The sequence below is a fragment of the Rhinopithecus roxellana genome, chromosome 11, assembly GCF_007565055.1.
Source record: "Rhinopithecus roxellana isolate Shanxi Qingling chromosome 11, ASM756505v1, whole genome shotgun sequence".
Classification (NCBI taxonomy): domain Eukaryota; kingdom Metazoa; phylum Chordata; class Mammalia; order Primates; family Cercopithecidae; genus Rhinopithecus; species Rhinopithecus roxellana.
Genome location: NC_044559.1, coordinates 132,544,585 through 132,560,604, shown reverse-complemented (window position 1 = coordinate 132,560,604; position 16,020 = coordinate 132,544,585). Strand labels below are relative to the sequence as shown.

General features: G+C 42.3%; 1 protein-coding gene across 2 annotated transcripts in view; it reads right to left on the bottom strand.

Annotated features, from left to right (window-relative positions):
* P4HA1 (prolyl 4-hydroxylase subunit alpha 1) overlaps nucleotides 1–14,815 on the bottom strand; it is a 90,598-nt gene extending 75,783 nt beyond the window's left edge. For both annotated transcript variants that reach the window (XM_010373075.2, XM_010373074.2), the window contains exon 1: nucleotides 14,503–14,815. The gene's annotated coding sequence lies outside the window, so the exon portion shown is untranslated. The remainder of the gene's footprint in view (nucleotides 1–14,502) is intronic.
* Nucleotides 14,816–16,020: the final 1,205 nt, after the last annotated feature.

Sequence of the window (16,020 nt, the reverse complement as noted above, 5' to 3'; positions counted from 1 at the left end):
GGCTGGTGCATGAGCCATGACACCCAGCCCATCTTTTTCCTATAACTTAACTTTTTAAAATAAACTCAATCAAAAGTTGTAGATTTGGGGGCAATAAAATGTTCTAAAATTGACTGGCCAGGCACAGTAGCAGGTGCCTGGAGTCCCAGCTACTTGGGAGACTGAGGCAGGAGGATCACTTGAACCCAGGAATTCAAAGCCAGCTTGGGCAAGATAGTAAGACCCCATCTGTAAAAAAAATGAATAAATGAAATAAAATTGACTGTGGTGACTGACTGATGGTGGAATGACTCTGTGAAAGTACTAAAAACCATTGAATCATGAATACTAAATGGGTGAATTATAAGGTATATGAATTATATTGCAATGACACTGTTCTCTTGGTTTGGTTTTTTAAGAGACAGGGGTCTTGCTATGTTGTCCAAGTTGAACTCAAACTCCCGGGCTCAAATGATCCTCCCACCTCAGCCTCCTGAGTAGCTGCAAATACAGGTCTGCACCACTGCGCATGTCTTTTTTTTTTTTTTTTTTTTTTTTTTAAGTTGTAGAGCATCCAAAATGAATAAATAGCCATGTCCATTTAAACAAGTATTTTCTCTCAAAGGACCCAGACTTCAGTTTTGTTTCTCTTATCAACTGTGTTCTATGTAAAAAAAAAAAAAAAAAACTTAGCCTAAGACATGTCTGTGGCCTCTATTCTTTCTTTTTTTAAATCTGGCAGCAAAGCCCATTTGTGTTTTTGCTCTATATCCATGGTAGCACTGTCTTTTCTAGTGAGGATTCTTCACGGCAAATGAGGATATAAACTAACCAACAGAAAGGCTTTACCTCACTTTCTCAGATGCCCTGCTAGCACTCTTCTCTTGCTCCTTCTCCCCTACAAACATGAACTTTGTCTTTCTTATTACTTTACAGGAGAATAAGTTACCATTACAATATAGTTTGCTTCAGTAACAGGCTCCCATTGGTTAAACTGACTTGTCAACCTGTTTCTCTTTGTGCAGGCCCCTCTGACTCGTCTTCCTATGTGACATGAGCTAAACCAAAAGGCTCAAGTTCAAACTGAAAACTCCCCATTCTACAAGAGCTAAAAAATAACCCCACCGTCCCCCTAACTTGAATCTCAATAAAAACAGATCACCACAAAAATTGGAAGTACTCCTTAGTCTCCTCCCTCGAGTTTGCGGCAAACTTCCAGATATTTCCAGAACCACAAAGTAATGAAATACACTGCTCTTTTGGCTACGTTACAGTGATTTGGGGAAGGCTTCTAGAATGTAGCAGATGTAGACACTTCCTATCCTGGGCTCCTGCCAAAGCACAGGGCTTTTTGAAAAGCCTGAGCTGTCTGAAGAGTCTAGAATTTTCCATTTGAACAGATTTCTATTCTAATTTTCTTCATGGATAAATGCTATCTGCAGAAAATACAAATGTTTTCACTGCACTAACAGAAGGCTAATCACAAATGTTGTCTAAACTTTTAACTCTGATAAGAGAGTTTAGATTTGTCAGAAAACAGGTTATTTTGCCATTGTTAAAATATATTGTCATTAAAGTTTTTTGTCATCTCTCATTGTCCTTAAATCTCACAAGGAATTAAAAACCATTAGCCTACAGAAATAACTAAAAATAACCAGCTTAAGATAGTATTTTTCTTCAAATAGCATGAAAATATTTTAAGAATGACAGAGCCTATGTAAAAATTCAAAACAATCATAGAAAGAATAAGTATCTTTACCGTACATCATGTTTCAAAATAAATTCTAGATGGATTACATAGTTATAATCAACACAACAAAGTAAAACAAACAGCAACAACAGAATAGTTATCAGATCTCTAAAAGCAGAGAATTTCTAAACTTAAAAATAAGAAAATGCCCGGGCACAGTGGTTCATACCTGTAATCCCAGTACTTTGGGAGGCCAAGGCAAGAGGATCGCTTGAGCTCAGGAGTTTGAGACCAGACTGGGCAACACAGCAAGACCTCATCTCTACAAAAAAAAAAAATCAAAAAATTAGCTGGGCATGGTGGCATACACCTGTGGTCCCAGCTACTTGGGAGGCTAACGCAGGAGGATCACTTGAGACCAGGAGGTTGAGGCTGCAGTGAGCCATGATCTTGTCACTGCTCTCCAGCCTGGACAACAAAGTGAGACCCCATCTCAAAAAAAAAAAAAAAAGAGAGAGAAAGAAAACAACCTATCAAAAGCCAGATGGAATTTGAATACACAAAATAAGCTTATGTGTGGGAAAAAAAAAAAAAAAAACCTTTAAAACTCAAACTAGAAAATCATTCAAAGAAAATAGACCACTTTTGGCCGGGCACGGTGGCTCAAGCCTGTAATCCCAGCACTTTGGGAGGCCGAGACGGGCAGATCACGAGGTCAGGAGATCGAGACCATCCTGGCTAACACGGTGAAACCCCGTCTCTACTAAAAATACAAAAACTAGCCGGCCGAGGTGGCGGGCGCCTGTCGTCCCAGCTACTCGGGAGGCTGAGGCAGGAGAATGGCGTAAACCCGGGAGGCGGAGCTTGCAGTGAGCTGAGATCCGGCCACTGCACTCCTGTCCGGGTGACAGAGCGAGACTCCGCCTCAAAAAAAAAAAAAACAAACAAAAAAAAGAAAATAGACCACTTTTAAGGAGCTCATACAAATCAATAAGAAGGCCACTAAGATGTTAACAGACAAGTGGATAAAGAATTTGGAACTCACAAAAAGAAAAGTTGTTAGCTCAATAAAAAATGCTCAAACTTGTTAGTAATTAATGACATAAGACATCATTTTTGCCCATCAAGTGAACAATTAACAAGCAAAATTATTTAATGTTGTTATATGCCAAGAAACTTAAAATGAACACATCCTTTAACTTGTAGAATTAAATGAAAAAGCAAGATTTAAAAATTATCATACAACCTTGGTGGAATCTATACTAAGATTATGTTTTCATTACCACAACACAAAGTTATAAATAAATTAACACTGGTCAAAACAAAGAAAAAATTAACATCATAATATGGTCATAACTATGCAAGAACATATGCAGAGGAAATTCACCAAAGTGTAATTGTCTCTGGGTAGCAAAACAGTAGATAATTTTCTTTTTCTTTTTTTTTTTTTTTTTTTGAGACAGAGTCTCATTCTGTTGCCCAGACTGGAGTGTAGTAGCGCAGTCTTGGCTCACTGCCACCTCTGTCTCCCGGGTTAAAGCGATTCTCCTGCTTCAGCCTCCCAAGTAGCTGGGATTATAGGCACCTGGCAACATGCCTGGCTAATTTTTGTATTTTTAGTACAGACGGGGTTTTGCCATGTTGGCCAGGCTGGTCTCGAACTCCTGACCTCACGTGATCTGCCCGCCTCGGCCTCCCAAAGTGCTGGGATTACAGGCGTGAGCCATCACACCCGGCTGGTAATTTTCTTTTATATCTCTGTATTTTCCAGACCTCCTATAATACATTTTTATAGTAACAAAAAAATTAACTTTATACAAAATAATAAACCTAAAGCATTAACTCTCATATTAAGATACCCTAAACCTTTTAAGAAGTAGTTAATTACTCTCTAACAAAAGAGTAACTAACAAATAATACAAGGTTTTGAGCATGTTCCATTTTCTAGTTCTATAAGTCCTCTACATTTCACTTTCTCTTTTTCAAAGATACTTAAGCCTAAACTGGGTGCAGTAGCTCATGCCTGTAATCCCAACATATTGGGAGGCTAAGGCGGGAGGATCACTGGAGGCCAGGAGTTTGAAACCAGCCTGGGCAACACAAGGAAACCCCAATTCTATAAAAAAAAATTTTAAATAGCCAGGTGTGGTGGTAGTCCCAGCTACTCAGTAGGTTGAGGCTGGAGGATCACTTGAACCTGGGAAGTAGAGGCTGCAGTGGGCCATGAATGGGCTACCGCACTTTAGCCTGGGTGACAGAGACTCTGTACCCATAAAAATAACAGTAAAGACAGGTGCGGTGGCTCACGCCTGTAATCCCAGCACTTTGGGAGGCCAAGGTGGATGGATCACCTGAGGTAAGGAGTTCAAGGACTAGCCTGGCCAACATGGTAAAACCCCATCTCTACCAAAAATACAAAAATTAGCCGGGCATGGTGGCAGGCGCCCGTAATCCCAGCTACTCAGGAGGATGAGGCAGGAGAATCACTTGAACCCAGGAGGCGGAGGTTGCAGTGAGCTGAGATTGCGCCACTGTACTCCAGCCTGGGTGACAGAGCGAGACTCCGTCTCAAAAAAAAAAAAAAGTTTTGTTTGTACAATATGCATTTTAGATTTCTTAAACTTAAATATAAATTATGAAGTGAAGTAAGTAAGGCAAACAATTCCAAATTCAGCAGTTTTCATGAAACTTCATTCAAGACTAATTGTATTGTTTCAGAGACAGGGTCCGGCTCTGTTGCCCAGTCTGGAGTGCAGTGGAGCAATCACAGTTCACTGCAGCCTTGACCTCCAGGGCTCAAGTGATTCCTTCCACCTCAGATTCCTGAGTAGCTTGGACTACAGGCTTGTGCCATCATGACCGGTCAATTTTTTAAATTTATTTTATTTCTTGTAGAGTTGGGATCTCCTTATGTTGCCCAGGCTGGTCTCCAACTCCTGGACTCAAGCAGTCTTCCTACCTGAGCTTCCCAATGTGCTGGGATTACAGGTATGAGGCACCGTGCCCAGCCCAAGAATGAATTTTACACAGCAGTTATACTACTTGAAAAATGATTATTTGAGGGAAAAAACTGGCATTCTCTTTAGAAAATGACCATTATATACAAACAATAACCAATCACAGGAAACAATTTTAAAAAGCTAATTTGCAACACAACACTTAATTACCTGGGAATAAACAAGAAAACTTTAAATTTGCCCTAAAATTAACACATTAAGACCATTTTGAAGTTTAAGACAATAAACTGGCCAGGCTTGGTAGTTCATGCCACCGAGGTGTAATCCCAGCACTTTGGGAGGCCAAGATGGAAGGATCACTTAAGCTCAAGAGTTCAAGACCAGCCTTGGCAACATGGTGAAACTCAATCTTTACAAAAAAACACAAATATTAGCCAGGCATGGTGGCATGCTCCTGCAGTCCCAGCAACTCAGGAGGCTGAGGTGGAAGGATTGCTTGAGCCCAGGAGGCAGAGGGTACTATAAGCCATGATTGTGCCACTGCACTCCAGTCTGGGCGACAGAGTGAGTCCATCTCACTAAAAAAAAAGAAATTATCTTCATAACTTTGGATTAGGCAATTAATCATAACACTTAGGCAACAGTTTCTTAGATATGACACCTAAAGCACAAGAAGCCAAAGAAATAAACAAATTGAACTTTGTCAAAATCTAAAACTGCTGTGCTTCAAGAAAGTGAAGACAACATAAAAAAGTATTTGCAAATCACATTTCTGATAGTATCAGGTTTAGTATCCAAATATATAAAGAACTCAGAACTCAATTTTTTTTTTTTTTTTTTTTTGAGACAGAGTTTTGCTCTTGTTGCCCACGCTGGAGTGCAATGGCACAATCTCAGCTCACTGCAACCTCCACCTCCTGGGTTCAAGCGATTCTCCTGCCTCAGCCTCCCGAGTAGCTGGGATTACAGGCACAAGCCACCAGGCCTGGCTAATTTTGTATTTTTAGTAGAGATGGGGTTTCTCCATGTTGGTCGGGCTGGTCTCAAACTCCCGACCTCAGGTGATCTGCCCGCCTTGGCCTCCCAAAGTGCTGGGATTACAGTTGTGAGCCACCGCACCGGGCCAGTAATTTTTTTTTTAATGGGCAAAAGATTTGAATAGACATTTCTCCAAAGGGGCAAGTACATGAGAAGATGTTCAACATCATTCATCACTATGAAAATGCAAATCAATTTCACAATGAGATACCACTTCACTGTCACTTTGATAGCTACAGTAAAAAATGATTAGTGGGTACAGTGGCATACACCTGTAGTTCCATCTACTTGGGAGACTGAGGCAGGAGGATCACTGGAGTCTAGGAGTTTGAGCATATAAGTGCACTATGATTGCACTTGAGAATGGCCACTGTACTCCAACCCGGGCAACACAGTGAGACTTCATCTCTTTAAAACAAAAAATGACACACAATTACAAGTATTGACAAGGACAGGGAGAAACTGGAACTCTGATACATTGCTGGAAGAAATGTAAAAAGAGGCAGTTGGTCTGGAAAACAGTTTAGTTCCTCAAAAAAGCTAAACAGAGTAACCATATGGCCCAGATATTTCACTCATAGGTCTATACCCAAAAGAAATGAGAACGCACGTCCACACAAAAACTTGTACATGAATGTTCATGGCAGCAGCATTATTCATAATAGCCGAAAGGGTGGAAATAACCCAAATATCCATTAGTGGGTAAACAAAGTGTGGTTCTATCCGTACAATGGAATATTATTTGGCTATAAACGGAAATGAAGTACTGATGATATATGTTACAACACAAATGAACCTTGAAAACATTAAGTAAAACAATCTCTAGAGACAAAAAGTAGATTAGTAGTTGCCCAGGACTAGGCAAGAGACAATGGGAGTGACTGCTACTGGGTCTGGGGTTTCTTTTTGGAGTGAAATAAATGTTTTAAAATTGATTGTTGTGGTAACAAAACTGTGAATATATTAAAAGTCACTGAAATGCATACTTCAAAGGGAAAATTGTATGGTACAAGAATTATTACTCAATAAAGCTGTTTTTAAAAATTAAAAAGAAAACAGGCTGGGAGCGGTGGCTCACGCCTGTAATCCTGGCACTCTGTGAGGCCGAGGCAGGCAGATTACTTGAGATCAGGAGTTCAAGACCAACCTGGCCAACATGGCGAAACTCCATCTCTACTAAAAATACAAAAATTAGCCGGGCGTGGTGGCACGTGCCTGTAAATCCCAGCTAATCGGGAGGCTGAGGCAGGAGAACTGCTTGAACCCAGGAGGCGGAGGTTGCAGTGAGCCGATATTGTGTCACTGCACTCCAGCCTGGGCAAGAGAGTGAGACTCCATCTCAAAAAAAAGGAAGTCAACCTAAGTTCTCATTTCACTTGGGTAAATACCTAGGAGTGGGAATGTTGGGTCATATTACAAGTGTATATTTACCTTCATAAAAAACTGCCAAACATTTCTCCACAGTAGCTATACTATTTGCCCTCCCAACAGCAAAGGAAGAAAGTTTCCATTGCTCCACATTCTTACCAGCATTTTGTATTGCCGTTTTTTCCTTAGTTTCTCTTAATATCTTAATTTTCACAATAGACATATAGTGGTATCTCATTATGGGTTTAATTTGCAATTCTACATTACTAATGATGTTTAATGCCTTTTTATTTTTTATTTTTGAGACAGAGTCTCACTCTGTCACCCAGGCTGGAATGCAGTGGCACAACCTTGTCTCACTGCAACCTCCGCCTCCTGGGTTCAAGTGATTCTCGTGTCTCAGTCTCCCAGGTAGCTGGGATTACAGGCACGTGCCACCACATCTAATTTAATCTTGTACTTTAGTAGAGACAGGGTTTCGCTATGTTGGCAGGGCTGGTCTTGAACTCCTAACCTCAGGTGATCTGCCCACCTCAGCCTCCCAAAGTTCTGGGACTACAGGCATGAGCCACCATGTCCGGCCTATGTTTAACACCTTTTGGGGTGTTTATCTGCTGTTCATACACCTTCCTGCATAGTGTCTACTCAAATCTTTTGCTCTTTTAAATTAAGTTGTTTACTTACTGAATTTTTTTTAATAGAGATGGGGTCTCACTATGTTGCCCAGGCTGGTCTCAAACTCCTGGACTTTCAAGCAATCCTCCAGTCTTGGCCTCCCAAAGTGCTGGCATTACAGAAGTGAGCCACCATGCCCAGCTTTGAGTTCCTTATACAGTCTATTTTTGGTCAGATATGTGATGGGGAATATTTTCTCCCAGTCTGTGAAGTCTTTTTATTCTCTCAACAGAGTGTTTGGAAGAACAGAAGTTCTTAATTTTGATGAAGTCTAATTTATCAGTTTGCTCATTTATGAATCATGTTCTCGGTATCATGTTCAAGAAATCTCTGCCTGACCCATGGTCAAAAATATTTTTGTCAGCCGGGCGCGGTGGCTCAAGCCTGTAATCCCAGCACTTTGGGAGGCCGAGATGGGCAGATCATGAGGTCAGGAAATCGTGACCATCCTGGCTAATACGGTGAAACCCCGTCTCTACTAAAAAATACAAAAAACTAGCCGGGCGAGGTGGCGGGCCCCTGTAGTCCCAGCTACTCGGGAGGCTGAGGCGGGAGAATGGCGTAAACCCGGGAGGCGGAGCTCGCAGTGAGCTGAGATCTGGCCACTGCACTCCAGCCTGGGCGACAGAGCGAGACTCTGTCTCAAAAAAAAAAAGTATTTTTGTCCGGCCAGGCACGGTGGCTCATGCCTGTAATCCCAGCACTTTGGGAGGCTGAGGCGGGCGGATCACAAGGTCAGGAGATCGAGACCATCCTGGCTAACACAGTGAAACGCCGTCTCTACTAAAAATACAAAAAATTAGCCGGGTGTGGTGGTGGACGCCAGTAGTCCCAGCTACTCAGGAGGCTGAGGCAGGAAAATGGTGTGAGCTTGGGAGGCAGAGCTTGCAGTGAGCTGAGATCCCGCCACTGCACTCCAGCCTGGATGACAGAGCGAGACTCTGTCTCAAAAAATATATATATATATATTTTCCCTATGTTTTCTTTCAAATATTTTATAGCTGTACATTTTACTTCACAATCTATGAACCTGTTTAAAATAGAAATGGGTCTCACTCTGTCGCCAAGGCTAGTTTCAAACTCCTGTGCTCAAGCAATCCTCCTGCCTCAACCTCCCAAAATGCTGTGATTACAAATGTGAGCGACCAGACCCAGCCTATGAACCATTTTGAACTAATTTTTGCATAGAGTGTGAAGTACAGATTAAAGCTCTAATAAAGAAAAAGATTTCATTTTGATGTTTGAGTGCGGATTGCTTTCAAGTCCCACACCTCTCTCCCTTTTGTCCCACATCTGGGTAAGTCTAAGAAAGCCCAGGTATTCCCTCCCTTGGTATTGGTGTGAAGCTGAAACCATGTAAATACCACACATGGGAACCATCAAACAATTTCCACCTTCGGGCCACAATGAAAACCAAAGCCACCCACCCTGTTTCACTTTTGCTTCATTCTGGACTAAACCTAAGTCCTTGACCTTGAGGAATCCTTTTGCTGTTTACCGTGTAAGTAAACTTTATTTCATATCCATTGGTGGATTCATGTCATTTGTACCTATATTCATATAAATTCCTGGGCAAGGGACTGCTCAGTGTCCAACAGTGGATACTTGGTGTCCAAATAAAACAAAGATTGTTTTCCTTTGCATATGAATATTCAACTGTTCCATACTATCCTCTATTGAATTGCCCTTACACTGTTTCCAAATGAACTGACAATTTTTGTGTGACTAGATTCTCTATTTTGTTCAATTGATCTGTATGTCTATCTTTTCTCCAATGATAGTTCTCGGCTATTTATTCTTGGGTTTTACTGAAGTTCCAAAAATCAAAGAACTTTGATTCCTGTAATGGAAATATCTAGAGAAACTTGTGTTTAACTGACTCTGCAGAGATGAAGGCCAAATTCTCATATGTACCTATAGCATTACTCAAATACTATTCTTAGTACAAAAAAGTTAAATATACTCTATCTCTGAATATGAGCTATTCAGACCAAGCCCACTCAGGTCAGAGTAAAATACTCAAAAGCTAGCTTTAGCAGTCCCTTTCCTCCTAACAAATGGATTATTGCTCTGAGGCCCAGGTATACTCAGCTTCATCCCTCCCAAGGCTATTCTGCCAAAATTCCACTTTTATTTACCCCAGTCTACCCCTTCTCTTTCTAGCCTTCAGTTCTCTCTCTATTCTAATGCCAGATCCAATTTCTCAAGTTGAGGTAAAGACAGACAAAATAAGACCATATATACTACAATAGGGATAAATGAATTAGTGGTTGCAGAGGATGTGAATCTAGATGTGCATTTCCATTCAGTGCTACAAATTTAATATCTAGTAAAATGTTAGCCACATGGTGATACATCATGTACTTCTTATGACCTACTTCTCTACGAAACATTTCTCATCATTCTTGATTCTCCTACAGTCTACTGGGCATATTGTAAATGCCTTTTTTTTTTTTTTTTTAAGAGACAGGGCCTTGCACTATTACCAGGCGAGAGTGCAATGGTGCTATCATAGCTCACTGCAGCTTCCAACTCTTGGGCTCATGCAATCTTCCCAACTCAGCCTCCCAAGTAGTTACACTACAGATGTGTGTAACCTCATGCCCCATTAATCAAAAAAAATTATTTTTGTAAAGAGATGGGGGCTCACTATGCTGACCAGGCTGGTCTTGAACTCCTGGCCTCAAGTGATCCTCCTGCTTTAGCCTTCCAAAGTGCTGGGATTACAGGCGTTAGCCACCATGCCTGAGCAACATAGTAACGCCCTGTCTCTAAAAAAAAATTTAAATATAAATTTAAAAATTAAAAAATTGGTTAAAGTTTACTGTAGTTATACAGGTTGATAAAATAAACCACTAAATTACAGTCCTCTCTTTGCACTACTTATAATGGAGAAACAGCTCAAGTGTCCAACAAGAGAGTAAGGATGACCAGGCATGGTGGCTCACGCCTATAATCCCAACACTTTGTGGGGCAGATGGGAGAATCACTTGAGGCCAGGAGTTCAAGACTAGCCTGGTCAACAGAGCAAGATCCCATTTCTATAAAAAATTAAAAAATTAGCTAGGCATGGTGGTGTGCACCTGGACCCCGAGCTACACCTGGAGGCTGAGGCAGAAGAAGGATTGCTTGAGCCCAGGAGTTTAAGGCTTCAGTGAGCTATGATCACGCCACTGTACTCCGTCCTGGGCAACAGAGCAAGATCCTCTCTCTTTAAAAAAAAAAAAAGAGAGAGAGAAAGGTTGAGTGTACTAATTCCACATAATATTACTATTTAAGAAATGAATAAACAAACAAAATATGGACACATTTTTACGAAACACTAAACATGAGGAAGAGGAAGTCCCAATATAGTACCCGTTCACTGACAACTAGGTAAGAAGTCTGAATCTCTATAATGTATTTTTAGCAAATATCAAACCAAATATACTAACAGTCATACTGATCATCCAATGGAAGACAAGGAAAAAGAATATTTTTCATCACACAGAGTTTAAAAACTGCTGGAGTAACCTAAATGAGAGTCCTTTTGAATTGCCAAAGCTTTTGTTTAGGTATAATACTTATTCAGCTAGAGAAAAAGTAATGACAGGGCAGCTTCAATTTATACAAATAAATTTTGTTAAACAGAAACACAAAGCTTTGGCCGGGCACGGTGGCGTGATCACACCTGTAATCCCAGCACTTTGGGAGGCCGAGGCGGGTGGATCACAAGGTCAAGAGATTGACACCATCCTGGCTAACACAGTGAAATCCCATCTCTACTAAAAATACAAAAAATTAGCTGGGCGTGGTGGCAGGCACCTGTAGTCCCAGCTACTTGGGAGGCTTAGGAGAACTGCGTGAACCCGGAAGGCAGAGCTTGCAGTGGGCCGAGATTGTGCCACTGCACTCCAGCCTGGGTGACAGAGCAAGACTCCGTTTCAAAAAAAAAATATATATATATATGTATATATATATATATATATATGCACACACACATATACTCATTTTATTTGGATTTTTTATATATATTCATATATTTGTACACACACAACACATTATGGTTTAATTACAAGATTCAAGATCTCACTGCAAGAAAAGCAATAAAGCTTAATGCCAAAAGCCTGTGCAATTTATTTTTGTTTACTTCCAAGCCTGTTCCACTTTCATCATGGAAAACCAAAGATAAGTTACCATATATAGGAGAGAGCATGCAATGTGATATACTTTTACAGACTACACAATTTAGCAGTTTAACAATTCTAACAACCTATTCACTTTTGCTAAAACCCTTTTGGCAAAAATGTATTAGGGTCACCCACATATACGAGTCCAGTCAGACTTACATGCCCAAATCGATTTTCAGAAATATTCAATACTGCCTCAAGACACCTAGATACCCTTAAAGAGTAGCTTCACATCTCTTACTTTTTAGGGGTTCTTATAATAGAGTTCATGGATGGACTTGAGTGGGGGAGCAGGAAGTGACATATAACATTCCATGAAGGGTGTATTTGCATTTTCTGACCTAGGAACACAGATTCCATCAGATTCCAAAAGGATTTCATGACCTTAAAATAGTTTGAGAACCACTATTATGTATCTCACAGGTCAATCAAAGAGCAATAATTATATCCTAGTTGATAACTGGTTACTAAGTAAAATAAAGCATTCCTTCCACAGAAAGGAAGGCTCACAAGCTTATTGCTGTCCCAGCTCTTGCTGCATCCCTGGAATAAATGCCGTCTGAACTTAATTGCCCTATTGAAAAATACTGCTTTTCAGTATACAACTTCCTCTGCAGTAACAGAAAAAGTTAACAGCTGCTTGCTGAAAAGCCAAGATTCATCTGCAACAACCCAGACCACACAGGCAATATAAAACTTTTGTCTTTTGCACTAATTTTTTTTTGGCATAATTAAAAGTTGTACACATTTTTCATCTGTTTTACCATCTAAGTTACCAAAACACAAAATGGTCAATGTAATTATCCTCCTACCAAAGTCCTGGTTTTCAGTACTTCAAAATGAAACTCATTTCAAAATGTAAATAAAAACAGCACTACCCATTTAAAAGAGAAATGATCCTTTTCCTAGTTAGTCTATGTAAATCTAAGAGGCATTTGCCATCAGCTATCAAAAACAATGGCAGGACTTAAGGCACAACATCCCAAAACCAAAACTGACTATGACTTTTATTAAAGGTAAGTGATAAAATCTGTTTCCCACATAAAGAAAAAAGCAAAATTTGAAGTTCACGTTTCAGATTCTTAAATTACGCTCACAAGCTTAAAAAAAAAATCACAGGGTGTGTATTCACATTTCAAATCAAGATAAAATATAGTTGAGGTTGTTCACGTTCAGCTTCTTGAATACATCCTCTTAGGATACCCATTTTCTCCATAGAAACTTGATTTTAAAAATCCCTTTAAAATGTTTAAATTAACTTCCAATGTTCCTGCTTTGCAGACTGAATTTTTCATCTGATTATTTTAGGAAAAGACAAGCCTCATTCATAAGCTACGTCTAAACCTAAAAGGGGAAATACGTTTCTAACCAGAACTTTAAAAAAAGAGAGTAAAAAATTGATGAAAGAACACTGCTGCCACGTCTTTGCCCCTCCCCCCTTCACGTAGTGGCTATTTCATCCCCTCCGAGTGCATTCCAAGGGAAAGTCCAAGAACCACCGCTCTCGGAGAAACCAGAAACAGTTAAGTGGAAATTGGCAAGTCTCTTTGGTCTTTTAGATCAATTCCTACAAGAGGATTTAGCTGCTTCTTTAACTCTTTTTTAAAGAAAACAGTGCAAAATTCAAAGAGTCTTCACTCAATCCGGAACGCGTAAGATGTTAGCATCTAAACATTGAATTTGTATTCAACAGATTAGATTATTTAGGAGAAAGAGACTCATAGTTATCATACCATCCTTCCTCCCCATTGAAACATACATCCGGGGGCCAGCCATGTAATCCAACTCAAAATCCTCACACAACCATGTAATTTGTTGGACTGATGTGGACTTTTAAAAGCAGCAAATTCTCGGGAGAGAGAGCCAGAGAGACACAGAGACAGAGATTGAGAGAAAAGCTCTTATCTCTTTTTTAAAAAAGTTGTGGGGAAGAAGAGGGAAGGAAGCTTCCCTGGCGACGAGGTGACCTGAGAGCCTACTTCCTTGGTGCTAGGAGCACAAAACTCGGCGCTCCGGGCTACGTCTGGCTGCTAATACTGCACCGCTGCGCGCAACAGATGAGTTCAGCCGGAACTTTCTGGGGAGGTCCCCCCAGCTCCCGGCGACTTTCGATAGGGCAAAAATGCCTGGCGCGTTTCGGATTCAGCTCCAACCCTTAAAATCCGCTCTCCACCGCCACATGCGAACCATCTGCGGCTGTGGCGGTCAAAGACCCACGCCCCGCGCTCGCGTTCCCCTTAGCCTCGTTAGGGAGGACCAGGTGCAGGGGAACTTGGAAAAAAAAAAAATCAACAGGGTGATTCCTCCCCAGGAAGGAAAATTCAAGAAAGTCCTGGTCCGTGGGGCGGGGACTGAGGCTGCAGCAGCCCAAGCGGTCCGAGGCGCACCGAGGACGGAGGTGGCAAGGGGGGTAGGAAGGAGCAGGGTCGCCGGGAGTCGCGTGGCGCAGGGAGAGGGGCCGAGTCTCCCGAGGGGAAGGTACCGAGGCTGCTGTGGTAACCTGGGGAACCCCCGGCCCAGAAGTCCCACCACAGCTGGGAGGAATGGATCGCCGTAGCCGTCCAAGAAGGTCCACGGCTGCCCCGTGGCCTCAGCCTCAGTCTCCGGGGTCGAGGGAGCGTCATACCTTGAAATTGGGACAGGAGGGCGGCGCGCTCTTCAGTCCTGTCGCCTCCACTCGGAGCGGCTACTTCCTGCCCTCAGCCCGCTGGCGGCGCAACTGGGCAGCAGAGGGAGCCCGTTAGACCTTTTATAACTTCTAGGCCGCGACGGCAGCGCCAGGGAGGAGGCGACTGCAGCCCTCGCTACGTGAGCTCGATCACACCAGCGCTCCGGCGACTGCGCAGGCGCCAAGCCCGGGCCTCCTGTTGCCCCCACCCGTGGCCGGCCCGTGGAGTCTGAGGCTGAGAGGAGTGGGTGGGACCGGCCGCCGTGGTGTGGGTAAGCGGGCCTGGGATGTAACGCGCCTGCGCAGGGTTCTCGCCCCGCCACCGTTACCGTAGTTACCACGGGGTTTCCCCGCTCCTGTTCAGTTTGCCTGTTTGATTTCAGGGCCCGCGTCAGGCCTAAGCGACGAGGCCACCAGCAATAAAGTATTTTTTTTTTTTTTTTTTTTTTTTTTTGAGACGGAGTCTCGCTCTGTCGCCCAGGCTGGAGCGCAGTGGCCGGATCTCAGCTCACTGCAAGCTCCGCCTCCGCCTCCCGGGTTTATGCCATTCTCCTGCCTCAGCCTCCCGAGTAGCTGGGACTACAGGTGCCCGCCGCCACGCCCGGCTAGTTTTTTTTTTTTTTTTTTTTTTTTTGAGAGGGAGTCTCGCGCTGTCACCCAGGCTGGAGTGCAGTGGCCGGATCTCAGCTCACTGCAAGCTCCACCTCCCGGGTTTATGCCATTCTCCTGCCTCAGCCTCCCGAGTAGCTGGGACTACAGGTGCCCGCCACCTCACCCGGCTAGTTTTTTGTACTTTTTAGTAGAGACGGGGTTTCACCATGTTAGCCAGGATGGTCTCGATCTCCTGACCTCGTGATCCGCCCGTCTCGGCCTCCCAAAGTGCTGGGATTACAGGCTTGAGCCACCGCGCCCGGACTAAAGTATCTTAAAATTGAGAAGAGGAACGTGGGAGTGTAGAAAATAAAACAATTTTTCTAGGGTGGAAAATAATAGAGATTCTGTCTTGGTATCTCAGCTGTCTTGTCCCTAAAGGCTTTTTGCTTTGCTAAACTCCCTCTCACATCTCAGCACTCATTTTATACTAACCTTGCTCTATCTCCTACCTTTATACCTTATCAGTAGATAATAGACTGAGAGCTCTATTATCTGAATAGGGTCAGGTTATCTGAATTCAAATCCTGCCTCAGTCCTGTGTGTAACAGTAGGCGTTAACAACGTCTCCGTATCCGTTTACTCATCTGTAAAATAGGAATGATGGTACTACCCATCTCGTAAGCTGCTTGTGAGAATAAAATGAGGTAATGTATGTAAAGCACTTAACACATGCCTCACACACAGAAATGACTTGGTAAATATGAGATTTTCCAGTAACATTAATTTATATAAGGCACCCAATGTTGCGTTTGATCTTAGTCTAACATTTGCCTTAGTTATAAAGTAACCCCAAACCAAGGGTTTCTTTATATCTCCCTGTAC